This window comes from Balaenoptera ricei, chromosome 1, assembly GCF_028023285.1.
Source record: "Balaenoptera ricei isolate mBalRic1 chromosome 1, mBalRic1.hap2, whole genome shotgun sequence".
NCBI lineage: Eukaryota > Metazoa > Chordata > Mammalia > Artiodactyla > Balaenopteridae > Balaenoptera > Balaenoptera ricei.
This window is the reverse complement of record NC_082639.1, coordinates 107,255,754-107,272,886: the sequence shown is the minus strand read 5'-3', so window position 1 is coordinate 107,272,886 and position 17,133 is coordinate 107,255,754.

The window sequence follows — 17,133 nt, the reverse complement described above, 5'->3', positions numbered from 1 at the left end:
TGCTATATTTCTTATTTCACTAAGAAAGTAAAAGCAATCAGAAGAGAACTTCCATATCCATCACCCCACCCCCAACCTGCTAACCCAGCTGCATTGGTGCCTATAAGGCCCTCCGTCCTGTTACTAAGAATGAACCATCCCTACTCCTATCCAAGGCCAACCCTGCAGCTTTGCATTAATTCCTACAATTATTTCGTTCCTCTATTGTTAATTTTCTCTTCTTCCCAATTATTCCCATTAGCTTACACATATGCTGTAAAATCTCCTGTCTTAAAAAGTTTTCCCACATCTTTGAACTACTATGCTATTTTCTTCTTCACTTTGTAGCAAAACTGCTCAAAAGAGTTGTTCATACTTGCCATCTCTGATTCTTCCCTTCCCCTTCTCTCTTGAATCAATTGTGATTTGGCATTCACCCCTCCCACTCCATGGAAACAGCTTTGTCAAAATCATCAGTGACCTCTGAGTGCTAAATCAGTAGCCAGTGTTCAGTCTTCTTACTCAGCTTCTCATCAGCACTCTTGGAATATTTTCTTCATTTGGCTTCCTTGACAAATACTCTCTTGGTTTTCCTCACTTCTCAAATTCTCAGTTTTTGCTGAATCTACCTTTTAAAACTCTCTAAGTGTTGGAGTATCTCAAGGCTTAGTCCTTGGACCTTTTCTCCTACACTTACCCCCCTAGGTGATCTCAAGCAGTTCCATAATTTAAAATATTATTTACATAATGTCTCCTAAATTCATACCTTCAATCTGGACCTTTCCCCTGAATTCTGGTTCCATTTCCAACTGTCTACTCAACATCTCTGCATGGATATTTAAGCTATTTAATATGTATTGAACTTCCCATTGTCCATGCTAAACTCTCAATTCTCATGCCTCTTCAACTTCTCCCACATGCTTCCCGATTGAGGTAAATGGCACCACCATTAACCCAGTCGGTTGGGCCAAGAACTTTGGAGTTGCCCTTAACGCCTCTCTTTTTCTCGTGTACTACATCTAATCCGTCAGTAAATCCTATTGCACCTCTCTTCAAACTTTATCCAGAATTGACCACTTCTTAAGACTTCCATTGCTACTGTTTTCATCCCAGCATCACCTCTCACCTGGATTATTGCAAAGTCTCCTGTTTCTGCCCTTTCCCTCTCTGCTAATTTATCCTCAACACAGGTGTTGCTTTTAAAATATGAGTCAAAAAAAATAAAAAATAAAATATGAGTCAGATCATGTCACTCACTCTTCTGCTCAAAATTCTCCCCGGGCTTCCCATCTCAAAGAAAGAGCCAGTCATAATGGTCGTCAAGGCCTTTATGTGACTTCCTCTCCTACCTGTCTCTTCTTACTTTACGCCGGCTGCACTAGCCGCCTTACCGTTCTTGTCTGCCAAGGAGCCCCGAGTCATGTCCTCACCTCAGGCTCTTTGCACAAGCTCTTCCCCTCTCTGCAATGCTCTCCTAGACATGGGCATGGCTAGCGCCCTTTCTTCATTCAGATCTCAGCTCACTGTCATCTCAGGGAGGCCCTTCCCTGTTGTCCTACATAAGATATTTCAAATCCACCCCCTCACTCTACCTCCAGCCTAGTTACACTCTGTCACCTTGTGTTATGGGTGGAATTATGTCCCTTCAAAATTCACATTTTGGAGTCCTAACCCCCAGTACCTCAAATGTGACTGTATTTGGAATAGAGCCTTTAAAGAGGCAGTTAAGGTAAAAAGAGGTCAAATGAGCTTCCCTGGTGGCGCAGTGGTTAAGAATCCGCCTGCCAATGCAGGGGACACAGGTTCAAGCCGTGGTCTGGGAAGATCCCACATGCCGTGAAGCAGCTAAGCCCATGCACCACAACTACTGAAGCCCGCTCACCTAGAGCCCGTGCTCCACAACAAGAGAAGCCACCGCAATGAGAAGCACGCCCACCGCAACGAAGAGTAGTCCCCGCTCACTGCAACTAGAGAAAGCCCACGTGCAGCAACGAAGACCCAACGCAGCCAAAAATAAATAAATAAATAAAGTAATTAATTAATTTTGAAAAACCATATTTCTCGACTTAAAAAAAAAAGAGGTCATATGGGTGGGCCCTAATCCAATATGACCGGGTAAAGAAGAGAACATTAGGACTCTGACACAGAAGGAAGACCATGTGAAGTCACAGGGAGAAGATGGGCATCTGTAAGCCAAGGAGAGAGGCCTTAGAAGAAACCAATCCTGCTGACACCATGATCTTGGACTTCCAGCCTCCAGAACTGTGAGGAAATACATTTCTGTTGTTTAAGCTACCTGATCTGTAATATTCTGTCACAGTAGCCCAAGCAAATCCATCCACCTTGTCCTGTCTCTTTTCCCCTGTGGTATTTCTCAGTGCTTGATATTACACATCTATGTATCTATTTGTTTATCTCCCTGATGAGAACGTAAACTCCATGAAGGCAGACTTTACCTTGTTCGCCGATGTGTCCCCAGCACTGAGAATAGTGCCTAGCACGCGCTAGTGCTCACAGATTTGTTGAGTGAGTGAGCACCTCTGGCACTGCTCTCCTGGGCCCATAATCATCCTCCCAGGTTACTCAGTGCCTTCCTAAAGGGTCACTCCCTTTCTTGTGCTCCGTTACCCTTTGAGACGTGGCCCCTGCTTATATCTCCAGCCTCGTCCCTCACGCCCCCTCATGCATCGCCCCCCGGCCAGACTGAACTGTTTCAAGAAAAGTTAGTCCCGCTCCTCTGGCCCTTGTGACACACTGTTTCCTCCCCTGGCCCCCGACACACCCTCCCTTTGCCCAAGTATCCCTCTCATCTTTTTTTTTTTTTTTAATTAAGCAATTTTTTTTTAAGGAGAAAGAGAGACGTTTATTTTAAGGAGTTGGCTCACACAATCCTGGGGACCAGCAAGTCTTTAGGAAGGAGGCTCAGGTAAGAGCTGGTGTTGCCACCTTGAGTCTGATGGTTGGAAACTCAGGCAGGGTTTCTATGTTGCTGTCTTGAGAATTCCTTCTTCTTCTTTTTTTTTTTGGCCATGCCTTGTGGCATGTGGGATCTTAGTTCCCTGATCAGGGATCGAACCCGTACCCCCTGCATTGGAAGCGTGGAATCTTAACCACAGGACCACCAGGGAAGTCCCTATCCCTCTCATCTGTATGCCTCCTGTGTTTCTGTTTGTCCCTCAGTAGGGGGCTGCCTGTCTTGTCCATTATTGTGTTCCTAGAGCCAAGTACAAGACGTGGCACAAAGTGGACTTCAGCCAGGATTTACTGAATGGATTCTGACCTCTCCCTCTCCTTGTTTCCGCTTTGCGCAAAGGGGCTTCTGTGTACTCTTCCCCACTCACCACCAGGGGGAAGCATGGAGTAAAGCAAACACGCGGCTTCTACTGGGTTCAAATTCTGAAGCTGGTATTTGTGACCCTTGGACAGGTGTCTCTGAGCCTGTTTTTCCTCTCAAGTAAAATGGAGATAATTATACCTACTAATTAGGGTCGTTGTGAGAATTGAGTAAATATAAGGGCCTTCAAACTTTCCTTTTTGCCCTTTGGCTACTTCTTCCCCACTAGATTCTTAGCTGTAACAGGTTTCCTCAACTAGTAGGAAACTGGGATTGTTCTTTCCAGCCACCCCCTCTGTAGGCAGTGCCTCTCCTCTGCCTGCCGTTACCGAGAAGAGTGAGCCTGTGTGTGCAGGAGAACTCTGGCCCCTCGCCCACCAGTTGTGCAACTGTGGGCAAGTCATTTAACTCCTCTGAGCTTATGCTTTCCCAACTATAAAACACTGATGTTGCTATTTGCCTACCTGACGATTTGTTCTGAGGATGGACGTGAAAAGCACTTCATAAACTCCTAACCAGCCCTTGCCCTTGAATCCTTTCTCTTAGTGCTTTTGAAAATGAGTGTTGTTAAGGTTAAAATAATTTCCAGAGGGGATCTCATCCTTGGATGGCAAAGTAAAGGGCCTCCCAGGATAGAGGAGAGTGGTCACTCCTCTTCCCCCTTATAACCGGGCTTGCTCGGGTAGGCTGATTTCATGGGGGACTCACCTGCCAAACCCTCCTGAGGGCCTCACGGCTTATCTTACTCAAGAGCTCTTGGTCTGGTACGTGGTGGGATGAAATAGCTGTTAGTAGACAAGGCCAGGCATTGCTACGTGCTGGCACCCCTTTAATAGTTTCATGTAGACAGTTTAAAAGAACAGCAAGGATGTCAAAACTCTGAAAGTTCCACCTGGAGAGAGGGAGGAAGAAAGAGTTCCCATCCCACCCCACCCCCAGACCTCAGAGCACTGGGTCTTGGCATGCTGACCTGTTTGTATTTATTATAAGAAACTTGGGTCTTTGTAAGTGATACCTGGCACCCCTTTTCCTTAGCCGGACTCTGCTAGGGCACTGCCCATGTACCTGCGAAGGAGGCTGGGAGGGGCTAAGAGCCACTACTTTGTTTACTATATGCCAGGGAAGTATCATTCTTCAGCTTTGGGGCCAAGAGCTGTGGTTCGCTGTGCACCCTGGGTCTGCTAGGGCAAGTGTGAGTCCCTTTGGCTGGCTGGAGAATTCTCTGGGGAGAGGGCTGTGTGCTCTGTTCAGACCCCGCCTTCTAGGGGCCAAGGGGACCAGCCACGCAGCCCTGACCCTCCCGGTCCACCCCGCCAACCTCTAGGAACCTGGTCCCTGCCCAAGGGTGAGTGGAGAGAGGGGAGAAACACTTTCCCCAATAAAAAGCTGGTCTTCCCTGAGCTCCTTTCTCTCCACCTGGCTTTTGAAGTGTACACTTCCCTGAAGGTGGGAGGTGGTGGAAGAGGGCTGGTGGCATGGAATCTCCATTTCTGAAGCAAAAATCCAAACTAACGTGTAAGGACTTGAGAGAGAACTGGTCTTGGAGTCACGAGCTGTGAGTTCAAGTCCTACCTCTGTATGTACTTTCTGTGTGACTTCGGACATTCTGTTCACTTTCCATTAACAAGCCTGCGTATCCTCATTTGTACGGTGGGACTCAAATATAGCGCCTCCCTCACAGAACTATCCCAGGGATCACATATGTAAAGCACTTCATAATGTAAAAAAGTGTTATACAAACGTGAGGCATTGCTCAAATTATTGCCAGAAAAGCCTCTTTGTGGCTCCTTCTGAGTGTTCCTCAGGCAGCTGTGGCAGTGGGCGCCCCATCCTAGATGGCCTGCCATTGGTGGTAAGATCCTGGTGACTGTTTTAGAGGCACTTAAACCACTTGTGGGATGGTAAGAGAGCACCCACCTTGGAGTAAAGAACCAGGGACTTGAATGCCAGCTTTACCACTTTCCTGGGCTTTGTGACCGTGGGCCACTCACTTAACATGGCCAAGTCTCTCTTTATCTGTATATTGAGGATGATGATACTCTCTGCACGTTGGAGGGGGAAAGTGGTGGAGAGTGTAAAGCAAAATAACTATATAAAAGGGTCTGGAACATGGTAGCTTCTTAAGTACAAACTTTGAATCTGCATCTTCATGTATTTGGGGCTTAAAGAAACTAGAATTCAGCAGCTTGTTACATGCCCTGAAGTTTGAGTTGCTCCTTGTGGTGTAGGGATGTTTAGAGAGTGCAAGCATGTGCTTTGAAATCAGAAGTAGGGCCTAGGTAAACCAGTAAAGGAAGTGTGCTGTGGGGTAGGTCTGTTTATATTGGTTGGAAAGCAGGGCATTTTTCCCTGAGGCAGGTTTTCCACGGAGGAAAATCTGGATTCAAGAGAGATTAAAAGTCTCAAAGGTAAAGGAAAGATGTAAGAAAATGGCCTGTACTGTATCACTGCAAAGGACAGTATTCATCAGAGAATTAATTTGGAAGGAAATAGAGTGTGAAATAGCAGCAGGGCTTTCAACTCTGGGCACCGTGGCCTTAGAAACCCAGTCAGTGCTTCAGAGGCTTGCCAAGGCCCAGCCTGGGAGCTACCTCCAGAAAAACAGCCAGGGAATGCCCAGAGACCACAAATTGCTGAGCTCGGGAGGAACTGATTGAGTGTGTAATTAAGGGGAGGGTTGTATAACACTTGGGTAAGTAGAACTTGATGGGGTCAAACCAGCAGGGCTTCTGGGAGATGAGAGAGCAGTCCCTGGAGCTGCTAGTAATGGAAGCCAGATGCATAATGTTAGACACAGCTTACCTGGGCCTGTGGGGAGAAGGATGGAAGAGATCAGGAAGGGGAAAGGTTGAAAGAGTGATTGCTCCCTAGATCAAAGTGTCCCCAGACGCTTAACACCCTAGTGGTTCAGTTGTAGGAGTAAGGTAGCATTCTGGAGCAATGGGCAAAATCCCCAGAAACTGAAGATCAGAGAGGCTGTGACTTGACATAGCACGATGCAGATGCAACGGATGCTGAATCTTGACTGTGGGTCCAGAGTGTGTCTTGGTATACACCAGTGATGGTGACAGCTAGAAGGGAACTGTCAGAATGTAAAGGGGGCATCTTTGATCATGTGTAGGGATTAGGAATGGAAATCATTCACGTTATATTTGTGGAAAAAATGATCATGTGTAGGCTGGATACTGAAGCAATTAGGCATATTTATAAACGCTTGAATTCCTATAGCTATATCCCTAGCATTCCCCTAGTACTAGAGGCCCCTCATGATAGGCCCTCTGCCCACCTCTCCTACCTCTTGCTCTTCCCTCAGTTCTTGAGACGTTGTCTCCCTCTTGTCATTCAGACCTCAGCTTAAATGTGACTTTTTCATATGAGAATATTTCCTTATGTGTTTATGTGTATGTTTAAGTTAGTGTTTATTTTTGCAGAGACCCAATAGAAACTCAGTGGTTAAACAGACAGGCTCTGTTGCCAGACAGCCTAGGCTGATGCTCCATCCGTTAGGATCTGTGTGATCTTGAGCACGTGTCTTAACTCCTCTGTGCCTCCGAACACTTAATCTATAAAATGGGAATAATGATAGTACTGTATTTACTTCATAAGATTTTGTGAAGAATAAACATGTAAAGTGTTTAGAAAAATACCTGGCACATAGGAAATGCTCGATAAATGTTAGCTATTATTAGTAGTAGTATTAGTATTATCCTGTCTCTCCCTCTATAATCAGCAGGAACATTGTCTGGTTTGTTCACTGCTGTGTGTTTCTCCGGCACATAGATCATGACCTGGCACATACAGCCTCAACACATATTAATTGAGTGAATTTGCTGAATTAATAAAGTAACTAAGTCAGTGGTCAATCATTCTTCAGGGAGGTGTTTCATGTTGTACTGTAGGCCTCTGCCCTTTTGGACATGTTTTTCAATGGTTTGCGTAAAAATACAACCGAATAAACATAGAGTGCAGGCTAGTCACATTTACTAAGGGCATAAAACTGGGAGGAACAGCTTATTGAATGAATGAATGAATGAATGAATAAATGATAAGTATGTTAGATATGTCCAGATATGTCCATGTTGATATCTTTCTTTTGTTCCTGGGCCAAATATTACAAGATGTAACTTACTGGGGATAAATACAGAGTTCTTGATCTCACAATCAGTTGCCCACAACAGTATAGGGGTTGTAGTGAGCAATTTGTTCAGTGTGAATCAATAATATGATGTGTTCCTCAAAACTCTAAATGTGCTGTGTCTGCGCTGGTCCCTGAAATGAAGGAGGTGATGGCGCTGTTTTGTCCCACGCAGCCCGGAGCACACCCAGAGAGCTGTGCTCGGATCTGAGAGCCAGACTTGGTAGCAGAGACAGACAAACATGTCAACTGGAAAAGGACCATCAAGGGGGAGGAATGGAGGCGCTGAGGGCACATCAAAGATTTTTTTATGTGGATCCCAAGGACTACACTCAGACCAGTATGTAAGCTATAGGGACATATAGACTTTAGATCAATATAAGGATAGTATAGGGACATATAGACTTTAGATCAATATAAGGAGAGTCGGTGAAATAATCAGAGCTGCCACGCATGAAGTGGGCTGTCACTGGAGGATTTTGAGTTTACACTGGCATTTTGCCAGAGTATGGAAAAGGGTCGCACACCAGCCAGGTGGTGGAATAAATGGCCTTTAAAGTCTCTACCCACCCTGAGAATCTCTGCTCCTATGATTCCACAGCAGCCTTCATTCCCTGTGAACAGTCTGAGTCAGAGGCAGGCCTCATTTTGTTTTTCATGTGGTCAAGGATGGGGTTTGGTCCTCTAATTTGATGGTTCTGAACTTTAAAGAAGAGGGGGGTGCTTGAGAATCTGATGACCTCAGTATAACCCTGTTAAAAGTGTTGCTACCATCACCTTGGGCCGGTTGGGCTTTGAGACTCCAGGGAATAGTGGCTCTTGAAATAGTACCTTCTTGCTACTGCTCCCACCATCCCATCTCAGAATTTACACTCTGGTGCTTCTTTCTCTAAGGCTTTTCTGTGCTGCCTTTCAGTGCCCAGGAGAGCGGCAAGAGGGCTCCCTGGGTCTCTCTTCTGAAAGAAGAAACACAATTTCCAGCTCCAGCTAGAACCTTCCTACTGCCCAGCCAGCACACATCTTGTGAACTTTTGAATTTACTCACTAGAGCAGCCATTTCAGATCTTCTCTTTTTGCATTGTGAGCCCCGGGATGAATCTCAAAAATGCTCCGATAACTCAGCTTGTACTAGGCATATGCATGTATGTTACCTGATATCAGTCTCATAAAAACTCTGTGACATCCAAATGTAAAGCTGCTGGCTCCGAGGGATCAAAGTCAGTGTTCCAGGGAGAGGCAGAGGCAGGACTCAGAGTCCCACCTTGGACCTTGAGGTCAGCTTGGTTTTCTCCCCATATCCCCATACTTGTCCTCTGGGATGTGGCTTTCCTTTTGCTTTGCCTCCTTCACCACATGTGGTACCTTCTTCTTTTCACTTTCCAGTATCTTCCTTTCTCCAAGGCTTACATCCACCTGTGCTCTGGTTCCTTTTCTTCTTGTGATCTTCCTGCCAAGGATGGCAGGAGTTCTCTTGCATCCTCAATCCCTCCCACTCAATTGGTTCCTTCCTTTCTGTCTTTAAATAGTAATATTTCCATTATCTTAAACTTTATTTCTCCTTTCCTTCTAGCTATCATCTTATTTCTCTTGCCTAGTACTGCCAAACCTACTGAGCGTATTATAACTCACTTTCTATCTCCTTGTCTCTTTCACACTCAAACCCTTTTCCCTGATACTTCCCCTTGCAATCTGGCTTCCTTTTTTTTTTTTTTTTATCAAAACTACTCTGGAAGACCAAAGCATTATTTAATCAATTTTGAGGCCCATCCTTAGTGCCCTCACATTCTTCGATTCCTCAGTACCATTTGGCCCTATGGACCATCTCCTATTTCTTGAAAACCACTTTCCCACCCTCTCAGGATTTATACAACTCTATACCTTTGTAGCTATTCCATTGACTGATTCTTTTTTATCTGGACAACCATTTCCTCATCAGTTACATGAGAGAGGTGGGCTAGATCATTTCTAAGCTTTCTTCCTATTCTATGAATTTCAGTTTCTTTGGCTGAAACTTCTCCCCACTTCTGACTGTGCCAATCCTTCATGACTTAGTTCTTGGCCTTCCATGTGACTCTCTTTTCTCCCACTCCCATGGACAGATAATCTATACTCGTCTCCATGTGGAAAAATTCACATCTCCATAACCAATCCAAACCTCTCATCCCCCTGCCTTTACTTCCAGCTGTGCACACATAGATGCCACATCATCACTCACTTCATACTCAGCACTTCCTCAACCCCCAACAAGCACTTCTCCCCAACTCCCCCAATTTTTATCCATGATACCCGAGGCTTGGGTAAGGTGGGGTGAGGAGGGGAAGCGAACTGCTTTTAAACTATATTCTGAGAATATAATGAAAAAGTAAAATATAGATCCAAGTATCTGGAGGAAAAGATTTAATAAAGGGGAGAGACAAAATGAAATCATTTAACTCCAAATTCTCCTCTCTTTGCTATAAAGGGAACCAATCTTCAAGCCAAAAATGGCCAAACAAACATTGTTAGGAGGGATCAAAACCTTAAAGAGGTGAGCACATAACACCGGGTTGCTTTTAATGACTTCAGGTCTTCATATCCAGTGAATAATACCCCGAGGTAGATAAAGAAGTTATAAATGTTACTTCAGAGAATTATCTATGAGAAATTAAGATATTGAGTCTCAGAGAGCCAAAGATACAAAGGCAAATGTGGTCCTAGTTTTTTAAAACCCGTGAAATGTTAGACTCCAGAATCTGAAGACCAAGAGCTCCTTGGCCCCTGGTAGAGCCTAGAGTGGACTCTGAAACTAATAAAAGTTTGTGAGCACTTAGAGAAGAAAGCAATAATTACCATTCGGAGTCAGTTGTTAGCTAAAGTATTTCTTTTGTTTGGGCTAATAGACCAATAAGTCAAAGATTCCCAAGAAATTGATAAAATCTTTTTGGTTAGTTTATGTTTCTCAGTCTTACATGTTGGCAGTTTCCTTTTCTTTCATGTCATACCTGTGCTTGTAATCACCTGTTCCGTGTCTGGCTTCTTCAATCAATAGGCTATGAGCTTGGTGAGGGCAGGGTGGGACCATTCCTGACCACTTCACTGCTATATCCATAATTCTTAGCTTTGTAGGTACTCATTAAAATAATAGATAAAAGGATTAATTACTTAATGGGTAGGTAGAAAATGTGAACTGGATGATAATAGATTTATAAGTGATTGCAAAAATATACTTAAAATATTAATGAATTACTAAATTGATGCCAATCTAAAGATTAGCTCTAACTATAAAACTCTTGGAAGATAACAGAGGGAAAGCTTCATGACATTGGATTTGGCAGTGATTTCTTGGATATGACACCAAAAGCACAGGAAAGAAAAAAAATGGATAAGTTGGACATCATCAAAATTTTAAAAGTTTGTGCTTCAAAGGACACTATCAACAGTGAAAAGGTAGCCCATGGATGGGAGATACAAATCATGTATCTGATAAGGAATTGATACCCAGAATATATAAAGAACTCCTACAACTCAATAGACACAAACAACCCAATTCAAAAAAGGGCAAAGGTGACCATATGTGCGTGGGTTTATCTCTGAGCTTTCTATCCTGTTCCATTGATCTATATTTTTGTTTTTGTGTCAGTACCATACTGTCTTGATTACTGTAGCTTTGTAGTATAGTCTGAAATCAGGAAGCCTGATTCCTCCAGCTCCATTTTTCTTTCTCAAGATTGCTTTGGCTATTCGGGATCTTTTGTGTTTCCATACAAATTGTGCAATTTTTTGTTCTAGTTCTGTGAAAAATGCCATTGGTAGCTTGATAGGGATTGCATTGAATCTGTAGATTGTTTTGGGTAGTATAGTCATTTTCACAATGTTGATTCTTCCAATCCAAGAACATGGTATATCTCTCCATCTGTTTGTATCATCTTTAATTTCTTTCATCAGTGTCTTACAGTTTTCTGTATACAGGTCTTTTGTCTCCTTAGGTAGGTTTATTCCTAGGTATTTTATTCTTTTTGTTGCAGTGGTAAATGGGAGTGTTTCCTTAATTTCTCTTTCAGATTTTTCATCATTAATGTATAGGAATGCAAGAGATTTCTGTGCATTAATTTTGTATCCTGCTACTTTACCGAATTCATTGATTAGCTCTAGAGTCATGTACCACAATGTTCACTGCAGCTCTGTTTACAATAGCCAGGATATGGAAGCAACCTAAGTGCCCATCGACAGATGAATGGATAAAGAAGATGTGGCACATATATACAATGGATATTACTCAGCCATAAAAAGAAATGAAATTGAGTTATTTGTAGTGAGGTGGATGGACCTAGAGACTGTCATACAGAGTGAAGTAAGTCAGAAAGAGAAAAATAAATACCATATGCTAACACATATATATGGAATCTAAAAAAAAAAAAAAAAAAAGAAAAAAAAAGGTTCTGAAGAACCTAGGGGCAGGACAGGAATAGAGACGTAAACGTAGAGAATGGACTTGAGGACACAGGGAGGGGGGAAGGGTAAGCTGGGACGAAGTGAGAGAGTGGCATGGACTTATATATACTACCAAATGTAGAATAGCTAGCTAGTGGGAAGCAGCCGCACAGCACAGGGAGATCAGCTTGGAACTTTGTGACCACCTAGAGGGGTGGGATAGGGAGGGTGGGAGGGAGACGCAAGAGGGAGGAGATATGGGGATATATGTGTATATATAGCTGATTCACTTTGTTATAAAGCAGAATCTAACACACCATTGTAAAGCAATTATACTCCAATAAAGATGTTAAAAAAAAAAGGGCAAAGGACTTGAATAGACATTTCCCTAAAGAAGATATACAGATGGCCCATAAGCACATGAAACAATGTTCAGCATCACTAGTCATCAGGACAATGCAAACCCAAACCACTTCACACCCATTAGGATGGCTATTATTTAAAAAAAAACAACAAACGAACAGAAAATAACAAGTGTTGGCAAGGATGCAGAGAAATTGGAAGCCTTGCACATTCCTGGTGGGAATGCAAAATGGTATAGCCACTGTGGAAAACTGTGTGGCAATTCCTCAAAAAAGTCAAGCTTAGAATTACCATATGATCCAGAAATTCTACTTCTATAAGTTAATGAAGTTGACTTACATTAAAAATTAATTAAAGAAAAAGAAGTTAAAGCAGGGACTCAAACAGATACTTGTATACCCACGTTTATAGCAGCAGTATTCACAATAGCCAAAAGATGGAAGTAACCCAAGTGTCCATTGACAGAGGAATGGATTTAAAAAATGGGATATATACACACAATGGATATTACTCAGTGCTAAAAAGAAGGGAAATTCTCATACATGCTATAACACGGATGAACCTTGAAGAAATTATGCTAAGTGAAATAAGTCAGTCACAAAAGGACAAATATTATATGATAATTCCACGTATTCAAGGCACCTAGAGCAGTCAGATTCATAGAGACAGAGAGTAGAATGTTGGGTGCCAGTGGCTGGAGGGAGGAGGAAACAGGGAGTTATTGTTAATGGGTACAGAGTTTCAGTTTTGCAAGATGAAGAGTCCTGGACAGGGATGGTGGTGATGGTTGAACCACGATGATATACTTACTACCACAGAATTGTACACTTAGAAATGGTTAAAATGGTAAATTTTATGTTATTTCTTTTTTACCACAATAAAAAGAAATAGGTGAAAAAAAAAGAGTAACTCTAATTGTGAGCTTCAGGATTTTATTCTGGGCCCTTTCATCACTTGGAGAGAACCAATACAAACAATGTTAGAACAATTTTCTAAGCATTTTAAGATTCTGGAGTAATAGATTAAAATTAATATTGAAATTAAGGAGGAATAACTGTAAAATTCTGAATGCAGAATATAAAATAAGCAAAATTTATATAGGATTAGGGCAATGACTTATTTTACATGCAAAAGATCTTGCCGTTTTCATTTCCTAAAATTCCAAAGTAACCCCACAGCAGAAATATATATATATATATATTTAAATATTATTTTACTTTTTTTTAATGATATATTTTAATTATTTTTAAAATTATTTATTTATTTTTGCTGTGTTGGGTCTTCGTTTCTGTGCCAGGGCTTTCTCTAGTTGTGGCAAGCGGGGGCCGCTCTTCATCGCGGTGCGCGGGCCTCTCATTATCGCGGCCTCTCGTTGCGGAGCACAGGCTCCAGACGCGCAGGCTCAGTAGTTGTGGCTCACGGGCCTAGTTGCTCCGCGGCATGTGGGATCCTCCCAGACCAGGACTCGAACCCGTGTCCCCTGCATTGGCAGGCAGATTCTCAACCACTGCGCCACCAGGGAAGCCTAGAAATATATACTTTTAAAAGATAACTTTCCCCTATTAGTAGAACCATGTTCAGATAAAAGGAAGTAACAGTCTCACTGTGCTCAGTGCTGATCAGACAAGACTGGGGCACCACTCTCTTCAGTTCTCGGTATTGTACATTCAAGAAGTTTATAAGCTGTAATAAAGCAGTATAAAACTGTGAGGACTGTTAGGGAACTCAAAACCAGATCTCATGGTTCTTGATTGATGAATAAGGGGATTTAGCCTGGGAAAAAGAAAATTAAGAGGGACAGAATAATTGTTTTCAATTATCTGAAAGGCTGGCCTGTGAAATAAGGATGGTCTTTATTCTGTATTTACTCTTAAGAGCAGAATTGGGATAGATAAAAAGCTAAAAGAAGCCTGATTCTTTGTGTGGCAGAATTTTCTAAATATTAGAACTGATGACATTCAATAGAATGGCCTCCCGGTACTGGGTAGCCACCTGTCAGGAACGCTGTAGGGCAGTAGGTGGGTCCTTTCCAACACCATGATTCTAGCTTCCTTTCAGTTTCTCAGTCTTGGCATTGTTTGACTCTTCCTTCTTCTTTCCCCCAATATCTAATGAGGTCTTAAGGGCTCTTCCTTCACAGCCCTCTTGGCTTTACCCCTTACTCTTCACTGCCATTGCCAGCAGCCTTACCTCCTCAACCCTGGATGACTTGTGCATGCCGCCAGTCAGCTGTTCCAGCTTTGGGGCTGCTTGCTTCAATCCATTCTGCATGCCCCTGCCAGACTCATTTTATAAAATATTTACCATGTAATTCCCCTGATCAAGACCAAAGAGTGGTTTCCCACTGCCTCCCACATCAAAATGAAATTTCTTTTCTTGCCTTTTGGGGCCATTCTTCTTTCCCTCTCTTTTCCATCTCACATTCTATTACCCAAATGACCTATTTTGGTTAAGCTGTTCGCTTCAATGTCAGCTAGCCTGATTGTCTTCACCGGTTCATTCCCACTCCATTCCCTCATGTGTGTTGTCCTTCTGTGTAGCCCCCGCCCCCCACTTTATTATACAGACCACCTCATGTACCACAACCATACAAAATCTCCGAAACTCACACTGATCCTTCCTTTCTTTCATTCACTGAACAAATATTTACTGATTGCTCTTAGAATGCAGGTACTATGCTAGATGCTGGTGAACAAGTGATGAGCAAGAAAAATTCAGTTCCTGACTTCATGGAATGGGTGAGATAGAATAAACAATTGCTACAGAGGACACAAATAGGATGTTGTGCTACAAAATGATGGTGTGTGTGTGTGTGTGTGTGTGTGCGTGCATGTGCTGAGGATGGGTGGATATTTTGATGGGGTAATCAGAAAAGGCCTTTCTGAGGAGATAACAATCAAGCTGAGACCTGAAGGATGTGAAGGTGTCAGCCATTGGGAAGGGCCAGAGTCGAGAGCATGCCAGTGCAAGAAACCAGTGTGTGGGGCTTCCCTGGTGGCGCAGTGGTTGAGAATCTGCCTGCCAATGCAGGGGACACGGGTTCGAGCCCTGGTCTGGGAAGATCCCACATGCCGCGGAGCAGCTGGGCCCGTGAGCCACAACTACTGAGCCTGCGCGTCTGGAGCCTGTGCTCCACAAGAGAGGCCGCGACAATGAGAGGCCCGCGCACCGCGATGAAGAGTGGCCCCCGCTCGCCACAACCAAAGAAAGCCCTCACACAGAAACGAAGACCCAACACAGCCAAAAATAAATAAATAAATAAATAAATAAATAAATAAATAAATAAATAAAAAAGAAACCAGTGTGTGTAAGAGTCCTGAGGCAGGAAGAGCTTGGCATGTTGGAGGTACTGGAGTTAGAATGGTTTGGCTGGAGCATAGTGAGTGAGGGGAGAAGGGCATGAGGTGAAACTGGAGAATGCCTGGGGCCTGGTAGGCCCTGTTTAAAGATCTTGGATTTTATATGAATTATACTAGAAAGCCATTAAAGGGTTTTAAGGAAGGAATTGATGTAAATGACTTATAGTTTTTAAGATAACTCTGGCTACTATGTGGAGAATAGATTGACGGAGAGCAAGAGTGGAAGTAGAAGTTAAGAAATGAATGTAATAGACGAGGTGAAAGATGGTAACTTCAACTAGAGCAATGGAGAGGAGTAGATAGATTTAAGATATGTTCTGGAAAGAGACGTAAAAGGATTTGCTTATGGTTTTACGTGAAGAGTAAAGAATTAAAAATGACTCCCGTGTATCTGACATGATAACTAGGTGGATGGACATGTATCATTTACTGGGATGGGGAAATGGGGTATGGAGATTAGACTTGGGGGAAATTCAGAAGTTAAATTTGGGACTTAAGTTTGAGGTGCCGGCGAGACACTTGCAAGGCAGTGTGTCAAAGGTGCCAGTTGACTATGAGTCTAGAACTCCTATGGATAGGCTGAGAGGGAGATAGAAATTCTAGACTTACGATCATACAGATGGTATTTAGTGATTTGTGACTGGATGAATTAGAACAGGAAGCAGAAGGCCTAGGGCCAATCCCAGGGCATGTCTGCATGCTGATGGGAATGATCTAAAGGCAGAGGAGAGATGATCACAAGACCAGTAACTACATTCTATATGGCCCTAGTCTGTCTTTATTGGCTAATTTAGTAATTATTTCAATACGGACTATGAATATGGAATATGATGATGCTGAGAATAGAATGTAGTTCTATTTTACAGCCATTGCTAGGATATATGTCTTCAATTAGATGTAGGGTCCTCGTAGGCAGCTGTTATACTTTCCTTTTACTCCACTGTGCCCAGCCCAGTGCAGGATATAAGATAAATGCTCAGTGTTTCTTATAAGGCCCTTGCTGAAACCATGGATTCTGTTATATAATGCTAAAGACCATTTCTTTCCTGGGCCAAGTGACTCCTAGTTCATACTTTGTATGGATGTGATCCTTGTATTTCCTTATTGGTATTATTACACTTTTAACTAATAATGATTATATTTTAAAGGCCTTGCAGACACTAAGTATAATAGGAATGAAGAGGATTGTAGGAATTCTCTAGCTTCATTGACAAGGAAAAGACAAACTAATCTTTACGACAGTGTACTGACATTTCAAAACTAGCATTTAATTATTTACATACTGTAGTATATTAAAAGTACATATACATTTGTATAAATAAATCTGTGTGTGTGTATAAAATTTTTTAATAGCTCAACTACTGACAGCTGTAACAGAGAACTTCACCAAAGCCTGGAAGAACTTTTGCAGTTTGGAGAACAAAATAAATCACAGTAATCCATGATTCCCTGTAACCAAATACACTTTGAGTGAAGGCAATGGTGATGACTCAGTGTCTAGCAAGGTGCTGGGCCCGGCTGGACTGTATTTGATGCTGGGAACTGAGCAGCCA